This window comes from Nothoprocta perdicaria, unplaced genomic scaffold (assembly GCF_003342845.1).
Source record: "Nothoprocta perdicaria isolate Ctin4 unplaced genomic scaffold, notPer1 scaffold_142, whole genome shotgun sequence".
In the NCBI taxonomy this organism is placed as follows: domain Eukaryota; kingdom Metazoa; phylum Chordata; class Aves; order Tinamiformes; family Tinamidae; genus Nothoprocta; species Nothoprocta perdicaria.
In genome coordinates, this window is record NW_020454561.1 from 1,254,497 (window position 1) to 1,271,557 (window position 17,061).

A 17,061-nucleotide genomic window follows, 5' to 3' on the forward strand; every position below is an offset into this window, starting at 1 on the left:
GAGAGGTTGTGGAGTCTCCTTCTTTGGAGATCTTTAAAACCCGCTTGGATGCAGCCCTGTGCCACGTGCTCTAGGTGACCCTGCGTGAGCAGGGGGGTTGGACTTGATGACCTCTGAGGTCCCTTCCAACCTTCGGCATTCTATGATTCTATGATTCTATGATTCTATGATTCTATGATTCTATGATACATACAGATTGAAACACAGGAAGTTCAATCTCCATATGAGGAAGAACTTCTTTCCTGTGAGGATGACAGAGCCCTGGAACAGGCTGTCTAGGGAGGTTATGGAGTCTCCTTCTCTGGAGGTGTTCAAAACCCGCCTGGATGTCACCCTTTTCACTGTGCTCTGGGTGTCCCTGCTGGAGCAGTGCAGTTGGACGAGATGATCTCTAGAGTTCCAACCAACCTCAAAAGTTCTGTGATTCTGCGATTCTGCAAATCAACTCAGACAGAAGACTCTAGGAACTGTAGGTAACAGATCTATCTCTGATCTAAGTAGAACTTTTTAAAAAGTGAATATATTCTGATAAAGTAAGAAGAATATGAAAGTGAAGAAAAACTGCAGAATTAAACTATAGCTACTAAAATATCATGTGCGTTTTTTTACAAAGCTTTTGTTTCTTGTGTTATATGCTTTGGATCCTACCCAAATAACAAATTTTAATTAATATATTTATTTGTTTGCATTMATTTGTATCTCCTTCAGCCATTTCATTTTGGCTGCTTATTAAATACTATTTCTGTTATTATATTTTAAAAATCAGTGGCCTAATTTCAACTGTGATTTATTAGTGGTTCAGCCATACAATGCTTCGTGATGAACAATAGATCTTCAGAAAGATTGAAGTTTTGGTTCTGTGAAATTGCACAGGAGAATAGTTGCTGTGTAATCTTTTCATATGGCATAACATTTATTACATATACTTATATTACAATTATATTTTATATCTAAAATTAAGAGGATACAAAAYCTGCTTTAATTCTTTCTTTCTACACACATAGTCAGGACAATGCTTTTGAATGAAACTCCTCATAATTGATGAGAGTAGGATTTGCTTCACTGGCATRGAGATTGAAAATGTTCATGATAAAAAAAACATTTCTAATGCTGTTAACACTATTATATTTGAGTGACTGTTGGTCTGTTCTTCGCCTGTCTTTGAAGAACTTAAAAGTCATGTGGATCTACTAAACATAGTTCGGTTAGTAACAGGTTTTCCTTTACAGTATTTGGAGAGGTTCACACAACAAGGCAAAAGATAAAAAATGCTTTGTTTGTAGGTAAACCTTTTTTTCTACCCATCATGGAGATGTATTTAAAAAAATAAAATAAAACTTCCAATAGTTTATCTGCATACACTTACAAAAGTGACAATTCATTGAATTTAAGGTTCTTTTATCTAATAAATGCTACATTTGATTCATTTCCATGACTATAGGGAATTATTTTTGTAGAATCTTGTCCATACACTTGCTAGGCTGTTTAAGACTTAATACATTTGGCACCTAAACTCCAAACCAAATTCAAATTATATTCTTTCCCAAAGTAAGCATTTCATCTCCAGGGTTACAGTTTAGAAAATATGTTAGAATTAGGCATTGTAGAAGTCCAACTATTTGCCCTGAAACCCTGTGCATGCAGGGTCTGTAATCTTTAAATACAGCAAGATACTCTGGGATTCTGATTAGGTAAGTAGTTTCACTACTGTATATCTCAGTTCTGGTGTTCATAACACCTTTTAGAGTAGGAAGCTGGGAACATAAATCAGTTCTGAAACACCATTGGTAAGAGATATCTTTGGAATTGAAAATGCCAACCTTTTATTTTTCTTTTTTAATCTGATTCAAAATTGAACTTTAATTTCCCATATATTGTAAACCTCATGTTTTGTGCAGATCTATTAAAATACCATTTAAAGAAAAAAAAAGTAGAAATTCATGTATTCCTTCCTTTTTATTCTATTTTAGTTAATGCTCTGACCATGACTATGTGAAAGTGTAAAAGTTCTTTGTCGTATATTGGACAGTGCTTTGTAATTYAAAATATGGGCTTTACACTCTGTTGATATTGTTAATATCTTGGATGTCAGCATAATTAAGTAATGGCTAGACACAAGAACTGGATATGTCGCACAAGGAGCTTAGTTGTAATTAATGCCATGTTGCCAAAATTAGGAACAGGCTGGTCTTAAGAAAATGATGACTAAATATAGAGCATTATGCTTTAACAATCAATTCACAATGCATTCCACAAAGAATATCAAGATTTTTAATGTTTACCTAGCCACTGGGTGTCACTATTCATTCACTTTTAATTTGGAACAATATAGTAATGTTTGTGTTTGTTTGTTTGCATTATAATTTTAGATAGAATTCTTTTTTATGGGGTAGGTTACTTCATAAGAAAACAATTAAGGGCAAATAAGTCACCTTAGAAATAAGTACATAGGGAGCAGTAAAAGCTCTACTGAAAAAATCTTGGTCAAGATATTTGAATATAGTGTTCATATCATAGTTTACAGGGTAGTCAACAATGTAATATGTAACTAGTCGGAGCATCTAAACTTGTATGATTCAAGAGGAATAGGTAACTTATTCCATTACGGCTTCTGCAAATTGGTTTCACAGAATCATAGAATGGTTAAGGTTGGAAGATCACCTACTTCAACTCCCCTGCTCAAGCAGGCACACCTAGAGCATGGGGCACAGGGTCTCATCAGGCAGGTTTTGAAGACCTCCAGAGAAGGAGACTCCACAACCTTCCTGGGCAACCTGTTCCAGGGCTCTGTCATCCTTACAGGAAAGAAAGTCCTCCTCACCTGGAGATGGAACTCCCTGTGTTTTGACTTACACCCTTTGCCCCTTACCGTATCACCGGCCACCACTCAGAAGAGTTTGGCCCCTTCATCCCTACATTCTCCCCTCAGGTACTTATACATATTGATCAGATCTCCTCTCAATCTTCTCTTCTCCAGGCTAAGCAGGCCCAGCTCACTTAGTCTTTCCTCATAAGACAGATGCTCCAGTCCCTTACTCATCTTGGTTGCTCAACACTGGACCCTCTGTAGAAATTCTACATTCCTCCTGTACTGGGGAGTCCAGAACTGCACCCAGTACTCCAGATGTGGCCTCACTAGAGCTGAGCAGAGGGCCAGGATCCCCTCCCTTGACCTGCTGGCAACACTCCTCCTGATGCAGGCCAGGATCCCATTGGCCTTCTTGGCCACAGGAGCAATCTGCTCATTGTTAACTTGTCAACCAGGACTTCCAAATCCCTCTCCATGGATCTGAAGTGAGTACTTTTGTGTTTCAGAGTTTTGTGAGTAAAGCATATTTTTACCGTTATTCTTTGGATGGATATTAAGACTAACAGGTAACCAAAATTAATATCAAGAATGACTCCAGAAATGTAAGTAGATAATCTGTGTATCCTACACAAGATGTTTTTACACTATAAGACCTATGTACCTGATTCATGGCAGGGTTTCCCCTTTCTAAGAGTTAGGAGAAAAAAAAGAGGATACAAAACCTTGTCTCCCTCCTTTCATTTTTCTTTATGAGCATTTATTGATCTTCAGAAAGAAGTGACAGACATAATCTATTTTTTTCCATAAAAAATCCTGAATGAAGAGATTTGAAATGAAGAGATGAGTGAAGGATATGGAATGAAGGAGAATGAAACTCCTTTTCCATATTTTTTTCCATAGAAACTCCTGAAAGAAGAGATTTAGCTCCTACTATCCCTTTGGAGGTGAAGATAGAAGGCCTAGCTGGCTCTGTAATCTGGTTCTTCATCATAAGCTCTTAAGGAGGAAGCATAAGTGATTTCAGTAAACTAATTGTGCTCTTTAGGAGCGTGATGTTGCATACCTCATGACATTCTGAAAGTACATATAGTAACATGGGACTCACAGTGTAGAAACTGCTGTGGTGGATGTGAAATGCTCATAGCTGCAATATTTAAAGAAAATAAGCGACATGATTAAGACATTTCTTAATAAGTACTGTCAGAACATCCTGCCTAATAAAATAACTCCTACATCCTTTTCTTTGAATTAAAAAGATGTTCTTACTGGAAAAAGAAAACAAAACAAAACAGTTGAGTTGTGGAAAAAGTGATTAATATCTTGTGGGTTTTTTACCATAGAGGGGTTGTTTTCTGAACATCTGTTTTTCATAACTGTGCGTGTTTTATCAAGGAGGAAATTACCTCCTGTGAAAGGCCATTCAAAAAAACAATTAAAAAAAAAGTAATGCTTTTTATTTTTTATTTATTTTTAATCATTTTATGATGCCAGCTTCGTGGTAGATAAGCAACTGTTTTGAATTTATCAAATCGGTAATATGTTTATAACTCAGCTAGTGATCCAACAAACAGTGTATAGCTCAAAACTTCGTGAAGTGTCTATTGAATTTTAGATAGTTTTAACAAACAGCACTATTTTAGGCTTCTGTGTACTGGAAGCCCTCAATACACTCTCCACAGCAGATATATATTCACATGAGACTATTTTCAAGTTTGATGCTTTTATATTTTTRGAGGAAAAAATCTTCAAAAACATGCTATGCCAAACTAAAAATGGTTCTAAAACTTCTCTTTTATAATTTCTTCTGCAAAAGGTGAACTAGGGCTAAATTTGCCACCCTTTCCAGATATCTACTTGTACCATCCAGCTGTATATTAATTGCTAAAAAATCTTACCTGTTTACATCTATATCATTCAATACATTTACCCCTCAAAAAATGTGTTGAACACATACTCTTTGTAATCAGAAATGCCTTCTAACTTAGAGCTAATATGTTTTTTATAGACCTTATTAAAACAAATGGATTGTTGATATTTTCACCTTTGAAATAGTGATTTTAGAAAATGGGGCTGTTAAATGGTTTTGTCGATTAGAATAAAGCTTCATAATCAGAAGAGCTAGTTGTGTATGGCATGTGCTAAATAGCTATATTAAAAGATAGAAAAACATCGCTTAGTTGTTGATGATTAGTTACTTCTTCTTGGTAATATGTTTTGTAAACTGGAATTCTGATGAGATCCATCTGATGTTTGAAATCAGATTATTGGTTGTACAGCTGTTGTACAGCTTTAACAGAGGGTAGTATGAAAAAGAAGTACTAATACCTGTGTAGTTACTGAAGCCACCCTAATGACTACTCTGTCCAGCCATCTACTTACTTAAATCAGAAAGAGTTTGTGTGATTTCAGTGATCTTTCTCAAGTAGAGAAAGTTGTTGTGCTGAGCAAAGCAGTTATATTTTCTTAGACTCTTTTAGAAAAATATTTAATCAACTTTGAATTCACTGTTGAATACTACAGGCAGTAGGTATGTTTTCAGAATAACATATAGATATGTTCTTTCTATGCCTGTTCACTCAAGGCATAGAGGATATTCCATCCTATAYGTACATATAAGAAAAAACATGTATCATATGACCATACAGTGATTAACAGAGAAGTTCATCTTCGTTTAATATCTGAAAGAAATGTACACACCTGAAAAAAAACCAACATATTATGATCATATATATTTGCTATTAAACTTCTCTTTCCTACTTTTTTTCTCTCTTTGGCACATGTACACACAAGTGCATGCRTGCAAATGTACTTTTCTTCCTTCAGAAGAAGGAAGTTACCAAGTGAACTATTTTCTTTGCTTAAAAATGTATCAGAAGCACAAAAGGAAGAAAGTATGCCAGAACACCTGTCTTTATATAATGAAACATGTAAAGTCATAATGAAATGGATCACACTTTGCAATGGAAAGGCTCTTCCCAGTGACTCAGGAGCCCTTCAGGCCATTGCAGTGTTGGTGCATACTGTATTATCAGATTTATGTCACTCTCATCAGATAGTCCACTTGAAGTAGCCTTTGAGCTAAAAGTAAGACATTGAGTTGAAGGAAGCAGCAATTTAAAGTTATTGGCATAAAGATAATTAGAGACTGGCAGGTATCCAGTGTCATTAAGAGGAAGTTGCTGTAGGGCAAATGCAACAACTGTTGGTTTTTTGCAGTGTGCAAACCATGGATCTAACTTCATTCAGATTGGTTTTATTTTTAGCTTACATCTGCTTCCTAACATCCTGAGATTTCCAAGAGCTGTTTTGAACTTGGACTTTTCCAGTTTTATGTTGTTTAAACCAAATTCTGAAAGGGATATTGGAATGCATCTTCTTTAGTGACAGGCAAGAACCATATTTAATTTTCTAACAGATAGATTTAATATCCTAATGTATATATATTTTTTTTCTACTTTCCTATTGGTATATATCTACAAGTTAACTTTTTCTTTCTCTTCCTTCCTTTGCAGGAATGACATCTCTTCCAACCTTCGGCATTCTATGATTCTATGATTCTATGATTCTGGTAGTGAAGGACATTGGATGCAGAAGAATAGAGAGAGAGAAAAAAAGACAAGGAAAATCTTATTTTTCAGTCCAGCCTTTACAGGGTCAGGGGCTGTGGCAGAACTCAGCATATGTTGGCTACACAGTTTGCTCAGGTAATTCTGTGGTAAGGCTGTGCATTTGTGTACATACATGTATATTTGTATATTCATATATGTGCAGAGGTATGTATGCTATATATATAGGTATATTCTAGTATATACATACTAGTCATATCATGAGTAAATAAGTTACCAAGAAAATCAACTATTTCCTAATCTAATTACTTGCTATGGAATCCTGCAATTTTTGGTGCATCTGAGGCATCACTTTCAATATAGAAACTCATCTTATGTGGTAACACTAAGAGTCACTGTGTCCTAGGGCACAAACAAAAAATATTTGGTTTCCATCATCTGGATATTTTCCTAGCTATGACTTTAGACAACACATCATGTGAAAAAAAGCTTCCCAGTACTGATGTGATTATTCCAAGCTAAGCAAGCTGCAAGATCTAGTTCAATACAAAATATTTGAAGACTAGAAGTGATTTTCATCAAAGTAAGATTTTCTGCTGCCTGTTGAATTTATGTCTGTATATATTTTTTTTTTCTAGTGTAGATTATAACAAAGAGAAATCTGTGGGTGATTAGGTTTATTATTATTACTTTGTGAATTTTTGCTGGGGATGTGGGGTCATTTTTTTTAGTTAAAATCTTTCAAAAAACCTCCTTTACATCCCCTTCCTATTCCCCTCTGGAGCAGCAGTCAGGAACTTGTGGCTCAGAGTCAAGAGCAAAGTGTAGACAAATGAGTGATGCCAGGGCTTAAACCAAAGTCCTCATGAACAGATTGTCTAACAGACTGGAGCAATAATCTTCAGAGCCACCATGCTGGCTTGCAGATTGCTGTTTTAAGTGGCTTTGATTATTATGGTTATTTGGCAGCAGTTCTTAAAATGGAGTTTGGGCCGCAGAACCCAGCTGTACTACCTGAGCCTAATTGAATTCTCCTGGATGAGGAGCAAAAGAGGAGAAGAAATTTCTTTGGTTAAAACTAAAGTCAAGAGAACAACATAACTAGTTTAGTGTCAACTCTTGTTTCCAAGCAAGGAATATGCAACTGATCAAATCCCCAATGGAAAATAAACTAATTGGTAATTTACACTAAAAAAAAAAATTAGTTTAAAACTACTTTGACTGTTATTTATGACTCTAAGGATGTTCTACAGCATATCGATTTCTACAGCATATCGATTGTATTGAGAGATACATTCAGTATTGAGAAAGCTGATTAAAAGAGGAATTTTATTGATGAAGCATTGAAGCACTGCGTGTGTAACCACCTTTTACTGARAAACAGACGGGAGAGCATACGGCACCATAAAATAAAGAAAAAAAAATGCATAATTAAAGGTCTCGGGAGCTCTACAAGAACAAAATGGTGACTAGCAGAACTGACCCAGCATATGAAATTAGCCCAATAATATAAATGTTTATGTTGTTACTGTCCTTTAAAGATGCATATAGGTGTGAGAAGGATTATGGGCCATATGTACATCACTGAGGAGGACTGCAAAGAGATATTGCTGAGCCAAGTGTTACTGCATGGAATCTAAAATCAGAAAACTGTTCATCTGACTGGCTCCCTCCTTTTTTTCAGGATTCCATGTCGACATGGAATGATCAATCAAAGCAGACCATAACCTGATTTGCAGATACAAAGAAATAGTTTATCATGTAACTGTTAGCAGAGGAAATTGTTGAAAATATAACTCAGTGGCACTATTAAATAGWAGACTGAGAGAAAAACCAACAGATGATGGATATAATAATAATATAGACATATGCTGGTATTTCATGTCTTTTCAAATGTATCCTGTTCTCAAAACGGGTGACCTGAAAAGTCTAGGGTAAAATTCTGTACCTCTGTAACCCTGAAGTGAAATAAAAGGATATACTTTACTGCAAGCAGTTCACCTATGCATCCTAAGTATTATATCTAGTCCCTTATACAGACAGAGCAATAATCGTATTGCAAATGTGATCTCACAAAAATGAAAAAGTTATAGCTTGAGTTAGACCAAAAAAATCTTCTATTACTAAAGGCTTTTAGTAGAAAAATATCTGCTTAATATCGGCTTAATTACTGTACACCACTAATCTGAATATCAAAATAAAAACATAATGCCAAGTCAGATAGTTTGGCAGCCAATCAGAGAGGCTATGTCTTTGTATGTAAATACTATTGATTTGAATTGCATGAAAATGCCTACTGGCTAAATGCGATGTACTTAGCTTGGATTGAACGGGATTTACTGAACAATCATTGGCTTTGAACCGGATAAGAATGTGACTTTACAGTGCATAAGAATATGAGTGTACATATTTGCTCTTTATCATAATGTTAGTCTCATACTAGAAAAAAAAAAATCTGTAACACTGTATTTATTAAAATAGCTCTTCATCAGAAGATTGTCTTTAAATATATACCCTGGATCTCAGCACCGAGGAATCCTGACTCAAAAAAGATGGAAATGTTTTAACAAATTATGATGGGATATAGAATTGTATATACTGGCACTGACGAATGTCACACAAGCCAGCATCTTAAAAAAATGAGGTAATATTCTACCGTGGGAAAAAAAAAAATCTGTTTTTTTTTTCCCAACGGATTTTTAAATGGCTGAAAATGTTGTATGTAAATAAGAAAATTCATGTCTTTSAGGACCCTGTATTATATTATCAATGGAAAGAAATGTTACATAAGATTTGTAAACCATTGATTTCAAACAAAATATAAGGTTAGCTTTGAAATACAAAAAAACATGGACAGTACTCTATGTCAAGTAAGGTAGATAAAGTCAGAATTTTCTTTCTTTTACCCAGTAGAAAATGAGCAGCAATTCTGTGGCATAGGGGAGAAGTCGATATCAAATAGGATCAGAAAGCCTATAGCATCTAGATGAACAACCTGTAAACTTGTTTAACATGATACCCCCAGGGGCAATTCTGAATCTGCTGACACTACTTCCTCTGGAACATGCAAAAGAGCTAGATGCTATTGCTAAAGCATTTTYCACAGCTTGATGTATATTTGGGTGTATGTCTAAAATAAAAGTACAGATCATAACCTGTCTCCAATGGTATGTCTGCCATTTACATCAATGGCAACAGGACAAAATTGAACAATGCCTTAATACAAATGTTCATCATTCAGAAGAGAACACTTAAACTAATAAAATAATTAGGAAGGCTAAGAGTATGATTATGTCTATATATTTTGTTTTTCCTCAGAAAGAAACAGTTATCTCTTTACCAGAGAATAGATATTATGAGCCTAAGTTTTTCAATGCTGTGAATACAAATRTATTTGGATACTTACATAGGTACTATGAAGGATATTTTCCAACTAAAGTGTTTATCATGGAATAGTGGATGGCTCACAAAGTTAAAATTTCCTATATTTTCATCTGTAAGCATTAAAGAATGGAGTAAGATAAGGACTCTTTCCAATGTTAKTATTTCTATTTATTAAGGATAAAATACCTTAACAAAATTTTCTATAAAGTGCAATGATGAAAAATCATTTGCTTTTTATTTTTACTGCATTACATATGATAGCAAAAAGCCATATTTTCTGAGATGGAGCCTACACTGTTAAAGAAGCTCCTGTTCTAATTACACTTCTCAAAGGCTCTCATAATAGTTCACCATGAACTCCTGGTATGAGTGAGGAGCTTAGAGTGCTCTGAGTGGCAGATGGTCTCCATCATGCCCTTTTTTTCCATTCTCTCTCTCTCTCTCTTTTTTTTTTTTTTTCGTTGAAAACTTCAGAAATTAAACTCTAGTGGGAAAAGTCTAGAAAAAGAAAAATTCTGGCAGTTTTGCATCTGCATTAAAATTAGCTCAAGAGCCATATCTGTATGCAGATGAAGTCAATGGGAGCCGCAAGTATGCAGAATTTGGCCTTAAAAATAGTTCTGTTGGCGATAATACTGATTATTCTTGTAATTTTCCTTTCTTTGGAATAGCATTTCCATTTCAGACATGCCTCATGCATGGAATAATTCCGTCAGTTAATACAGATCACATTGTAAAGGAAAAAATATATAGTTTTCTCCTTATCTTTAAGTTACTCAAGGCACCATAACACTTATCTTGGTTTGACTTTCCTGATCGGCATTTTTCAGCTGACCAACACAGATCCTGGCCTTAAAAATAAAATTTGATTATTGTTTTGTAGGACAGGATATTTATCCAGTTAGTAGTCTGAAACCCAGTTTTCAAGGAAATCTGAATTAGTATGAGATGTTGATTCCACACTACTTCCCTTAATGATGCCCCCATACTCCAAAGCTCTAACAGAAACTCTAGTTAAAAAGATGTTTAAATAGAAGATCAATATTAGCTTTTGCTCTACCTAAACAATAGAAAACTGAACAAAGTCTACTCATTAAAACCTTCCTTTTTCTTCTTAAACTGTGGAAAATGTGTATTTAGTAATTATTCCACTTATACTACATGGCAATCCTTGTATGATGTAAATTTCAGACTGCCAAGAAGCACACAGAAGAAAAAAAAAATCTCTGCAGTAGTAAAATGTAGACATTCCCAGAGGAGATTTTCCCCAAAATACTTGCATTATTTATATTAGTATCTCTTAATTTGAGAGTCGATGATAACTGGAAAGAGTGTGCATCTGATTCAGATTATTGCCTCTGTCTACTAATATAGCTCCTGTTTCAGTACACTTTTTCATTTTGGTTGTTTTTACAGGAAGAGAGGATACTTAATCCTCTAAAATCTATTTCATTGGAGCAGTAATCAAAAACCAAAGGGCCAAGCCAAATCTTCACTAGTAGGTCTATTACGAGGACCATTACTCTCATATCTCAATTCCTTTCCACAGATCTACAGATCCAAAAATGCCATAAGCCTACTTAAGAGTGCAATTCAGTCTGTGAAGTTTCGAGATTGGTAGATTGCACTTTGGGAGGTTGTTTGATAGTAGATTGGATTTTATAGGCATGCAGATAGTTCTGGTTATCATTTTCATCAYATGCTGACTGTGGAATTTACTATATAAAATTATCTGAATGTATTTGGTAGGAAAAAAGAATGGTGCTAGCATTATAGGATAATAAATCTGAAAAGTGGAATGAAGTATATCTTTCAACATAAAAAGCTAAAAAGATCTGCATCAAAAGGGGCCAACACAACAGAAACATCTGAAAATTTAACAGTGAAGCTGTATAGACACAGCCATTCAACTTCAATAATATTAATGTTTGGCACAACCACTTGTTTAAATATATGTGTATGCTATAATTGCATTTTGAACTAAAAAAATAGTGATATGTATGAAAAAAAAATCAGAGATTTTAGGGAACCATGCTAAGAATTTTCATCATCCTTCCTGTTTACAATTTACTAACATATATTAAATACAGCTATCATATATTGGGTAGATACATTGAGTAGTAGAAATAAAAAGTAATAGTCTAGCAGTGTCTTTAGAAAGTGTCTTTAGAATTTTTTTAAAGTCTTTTAAAAATATTCTATAAACAAAAGATATAGTTAGCATCTTTTAGATCTTTTTAAAAGTTAGCAAGTTTTTATAGTTAACATCTGTAATTAATTTAAATTATTGTAAAAAAATTTTAATTGTACAACAACTTCCGTACRCTTTGCATACACCTTATTTTTAATTTAAAAGGCTCTCATGGCAGTTATAGACCTCAGAAAAGAATGGTTTCTAGAGGAAAAAWTGTAGACTGAAGGGAAAATTTGATATAAAATAAGAAATCATAAATTTTTAAAACCTTCACATTTTGCATTTTTTGGAAAATAAAAAATAGCAACAGTAATTATGTTTTCATGTCCTGTCATAACTTTACATGTTAATCTTCTAAAACATGAAGAATACCCAAGTCCAATACAAAAGGAAGAGTACTAAAACCAAATGAAAGATTTTGAGTGTTACCATATAGCTCTGCACTGAAATATCATAAAATTGCTTATAAAGACAAATTTTCCCCCAAGTGCAGTAATACAGTCAGAGTGGAAAACAAAACGATCTTTATTTTATATACTTCTTACCCTCAGAGGAAAAATACCAAAAGGAGTTTTGATGTTGTTCATAAAAGATAAAAGCCTTCCAGAGGTGAAATTTTCTCTTTAGAGATGGGGCAAGGTAGAAGYAGAAAGCAATATGCGGAGTAATAGACAGAACAAAATGAAATCAGATTTTAGAAAGGAACAGCTTTTTTTGCTTTTTTTTCTATTTTTTTCCCCCCAGTTACAATGTCATCATTTCATTTCCCAGACTCTGACTTCTGCAGGATCCTCATCTCACTTGAGCACAAGTGATGTTTGTGTGTGTTTTAGTCTCTGTGCTAATTGTTTTTTTCCAAGCTGCTATTGATTTGCTTGCTAATTCAAAAGACCTCAAGTATAATCTTAATTTTTTTTCTTTTTTTTTTTAATTTCTTTTTATCTTTTGGATGATGTTTGTGACCCAGAGTCATTTCAAATTCAGAGACTTATTTTGAAGACCATGTCATTCGTGTAATTAAAGTTCATTGCAAACACTTTTGTAATTTAGCTAGACTGAGATCCGTGACCGTTATGTCACCTGCTGAAAATTTATACTATACTAATTCCACCTTGAATTGACTTGATTAATTTGACTTCTAGATGCTATTTATGGGGAGTTTTTTGTTCTTTTTCATGGCAATCAGAAGTTATTATAAGTAACTAACTAGATTAAATATTGTACTATATTTTGTTCTACAGATTCAGAATTTTACCACGGCTTCCATCATGCAAGTTAAGATTCAAAACAATTTCAAGACGACTCACCTGGATGCAGCCATGTGCCACATGCTTTAGGTGTCCCTGGGGCAAGGGTGTTGGACTAGATGATCTCTAGATTATCCCTTCCAACCTCAACCGTTCAGTGATTCTGTGTTTCTTACAACTGTAATTAATTAAAATTATTAAAAACAATCTATCAAATTTAGTAAATATAAAGGGAAAGTCTATATTGAGTGCAGTGGCAGTCAGATGTTTTATGAATTCATTTCTAGGGTTAAGTTATCTGATAATAAGTTTTCAGATTGGAAGGCTATATTCAGTTATGTAACCTGCTTTGTACTCTTGTCTGAGCAGAAGGTGTACAGTCTGAGATATTCAAACACAGTTGTAACAAAGAATGTCCTTCTGGACAGCTAGCAAGAAATCAGGAGAGAGTCATACTACAGAGTCTAAAATAGTCCTAGATATCCACCCAGAAGTAGCTGAATTAAGTCTTTCCCCTTGACCCATGTCTTCCTTTTCATTACATCATTTTCAAAATACATAGCAATAGGAGTAATGTTGCTTCTAAAGCCAAGAATATTATGAAAATGACTGTTGTGAAGCCAAGTATTAAAATGCCCAGCATCACAGTCTTCTTGCCAAACATCTTACCTGAAGAAATAAACATATTATATTTTTAGTGTTAATTCTATTAGCATTTTGACATTTAGGCAACCTAATATTCACTATGAAAAAAAAGGTGATTCAACTGTAGGTTAGAAATGATTCAAAGAACAGTTAAGTTTTTCTATGGCACCCTCTACTACTTTTACAGGCTTTGGTAAATACTTCTTTTTGGGAACACTAAAAATGTTTCATTGTCAGTTTTTTGGCTAAAGGTCTCTGCAGGATAGACATTCCTAGTCCATTTAAATTGTCATTATAGTCAAAGAAGAGAAACAGAAACTTCACTTATCTCATTTTAATTATTTAAGAAAAAAAATCTAATGTGCTGTAAGATGTCTCCCACTGTTGCAAGATGTACTCTGTCCTTTGCCTCTGGTTTTGGATGTGGCTCGTATTAAATTTTAGATTTTATCAAACTTGGGTATTTTAATATGGTTTAATATAGTCAATAGCCATCTTTTCTTGGGTATCTAAATTTTCCCTGGAGGCATGTATCACAAAACAGATAAGTGTCTGGGGAGACAGAAGAGGTGGAAAATAAACCCACCTCACCTTTCAATATGTTTTTAAGAAGAATGTTATCAAAGTAAACAATAATAAACGGAAGTCATGATTCCAATATGAGACCATTAATTTAAAACCTTTTATAAGATTTTCTAGGTAATCTGTTAGAAGATCCTATTTGCCAGTAGAAATGAAACAAGCGTGAGTATCATTTCTGTAGTCACTCTGTGATGATACTAGTGACATTGATAAACTTTACCCTTGGCAGACAATGGTAATAATGAAGGTGCTTTTTTTCCTGATGATTTATCACATYACAACACACTCTGGAAATTTTGAGCTATTATTTTTTGTCTTCCTAAACTTAATACTTTTCAATGCAAACGTTAACTTTGTTCTAATAAGTAGCTGCTTTAAACTATTGATTTTTATATTTCAACTAACATTTATCAGAACCATACCACTGTTTTTTTTTTTACTAAATAGTGGAAGCATTGCCCATTTATTTTACTTTAGAATGTAGAAATGATTAAACTCACAAATAGTCTCCACTCAAGAAAACTACAAAGAACTACATTCTACTTCACAASTGTTCTTTCTTTAGACAAATGTGGCCTAGAACTATCATATTAACCAGTTAAAATTATAAAATTCTTGAAACAATTGTAAGAGGCAAAATAATTCACAGAATCAAGACAGCACTTAGGTAAAAAATCATAGGATCCCAGCTCATTCCATCTGATGATCTGTGTCCAGAAGAGCTTTAAGTATAAACTATAAAGTGGTGAAACAAATAACCAGAATTTAGGATGAAAAGTGAATGAATGTAAAACTATTGTTTATACATATATCATAGATTAAAAATTTTTGACAATAATTGTCAATAAGTGTGGTGTTCTATTAAAGAAAGAAACTTCTATAAAATTCATAATCCTTGTTACCTGATTAGAGTACAAAATTAACATTCATAAGCATAAATATATGCTCAATTTAGTGCATCTTTTTATGTTTCTCTTCATAGAAAAATTTCAGTTAATTATTGTAGCAGTGTTATAAATGACATTAAAGATATACAATCTCAGAAAAAAATAATAAAAATAATGTATAACAMAGGACTTAACTCTTTTAACTAAAGCAATTTCTTCTTAATTATATATATATTAAAAAAACTTCATATTTTTTACCTTAGCAACTGATCTTTTTTCACTATTTGCCTATTCTGTCAACCATCTTCAAATTAGACCTTTGACTTACTGTAGCATAAATAGTGTTCGAGAACTCTTAGATTTCCATTCCTCATCTCATGGCCATGAGTGGAATATAAACAACTTATCCCCAACCTCAGGAGCTTTGTTGAATAATTCATTTTTCCTCTTTGAGGAATTTTCTATAACATCCACCTTATTGTCTCCTTAAGCATTTTCTGAGTGTCTCCATTTGCTGAGAGGTTTTACGGACAAGTACTTTGTGTCAACACTTAACACAGTGAAAAAGAAAATATTCTATTATTCTTGATCACAGCTTCTCTCTCTCTCCATACAAATACAATATAAAAACAAACAAACAAATAAACCAAAAAAAAAAAAAAAAAACCTTATAACATTTCCTAAGGTTCACAGCAATCGTCAGCTTAAGGGGACTCACAACTCATGATGTGATTTAGCACAGTTCGTTGAGACATTAGGATTGTCTAGTTAGCTTGTAAAAATTTTATGTACCTAAAARAWTTTATTAAATTCTTTGCYATAATAACTAGAAGTTATATGGAATAGCAATGTAGGCTACTAGTGCCTAAATCTTAAAATTCTTGTAGAAGTCCTTAATCTCATGCACTGTCCCACTAAAATATACTTTATTTATCTGGGGGTAATTTTTTCCTCTAGGATAATGTCCCCACATGAAACTTTTGCACAGTTAATGTCCTGCTTAAACTATCTATGTAAATGCTGCCAAATATAGTGATACAAGTGCTTACACATGGGATTTTTTAATGGGATTGGGCCCTTATTAAATAACACATTGTTCTCAAATATAAATTACCATTAACTATTTACTTATTTAGTATTTAAATATTCAGCCTCAATACCTCATATAAATCTTCAATTTATTGTTATTTTTTCCATGGCACATAGATTTACTGGGTAATAAGTATTCTAATTGCTCATATAATTTTTAGTAGATTTACACAGATTCATTCAGAATGTTTTTGAGCCTCATTCAGAAACATCAMTTGATGGTAATTTGACATGATTCAGTTCAGGCTTCTCTTGAATCTGTGCTGACCTGCAAAATGCAGTTGACTGAAAATACTACATCRAAACACTTCTAGGTTGATGTTCTTTTTCTTTGAGGAATGCAGAGCATTTCCATTGACAACGTGTTCTGTAACTAGTTGGTTAAGACAGCAGATGTAATAATATTTACAGGTAAAATTATGCATCAGATTGAGTTTGAAGTAGTGTAAATTAGGAAAAATATCTTAGAAATCAGCTCAGGTCTTTAATTATATGCATTGTTCACAATATTATTATAACTTCATTCGTTCCTAAACATAGCTTGTGTGTTATGGTTTATAAAACTTAGTATGCAGTAAGTCCAGGTAAGTAGACATGCATTTCTTTTCTTTGAGATAAACAGGAAAAATGGGGCAGTGGAGAAATTGAGGCTGAGAAA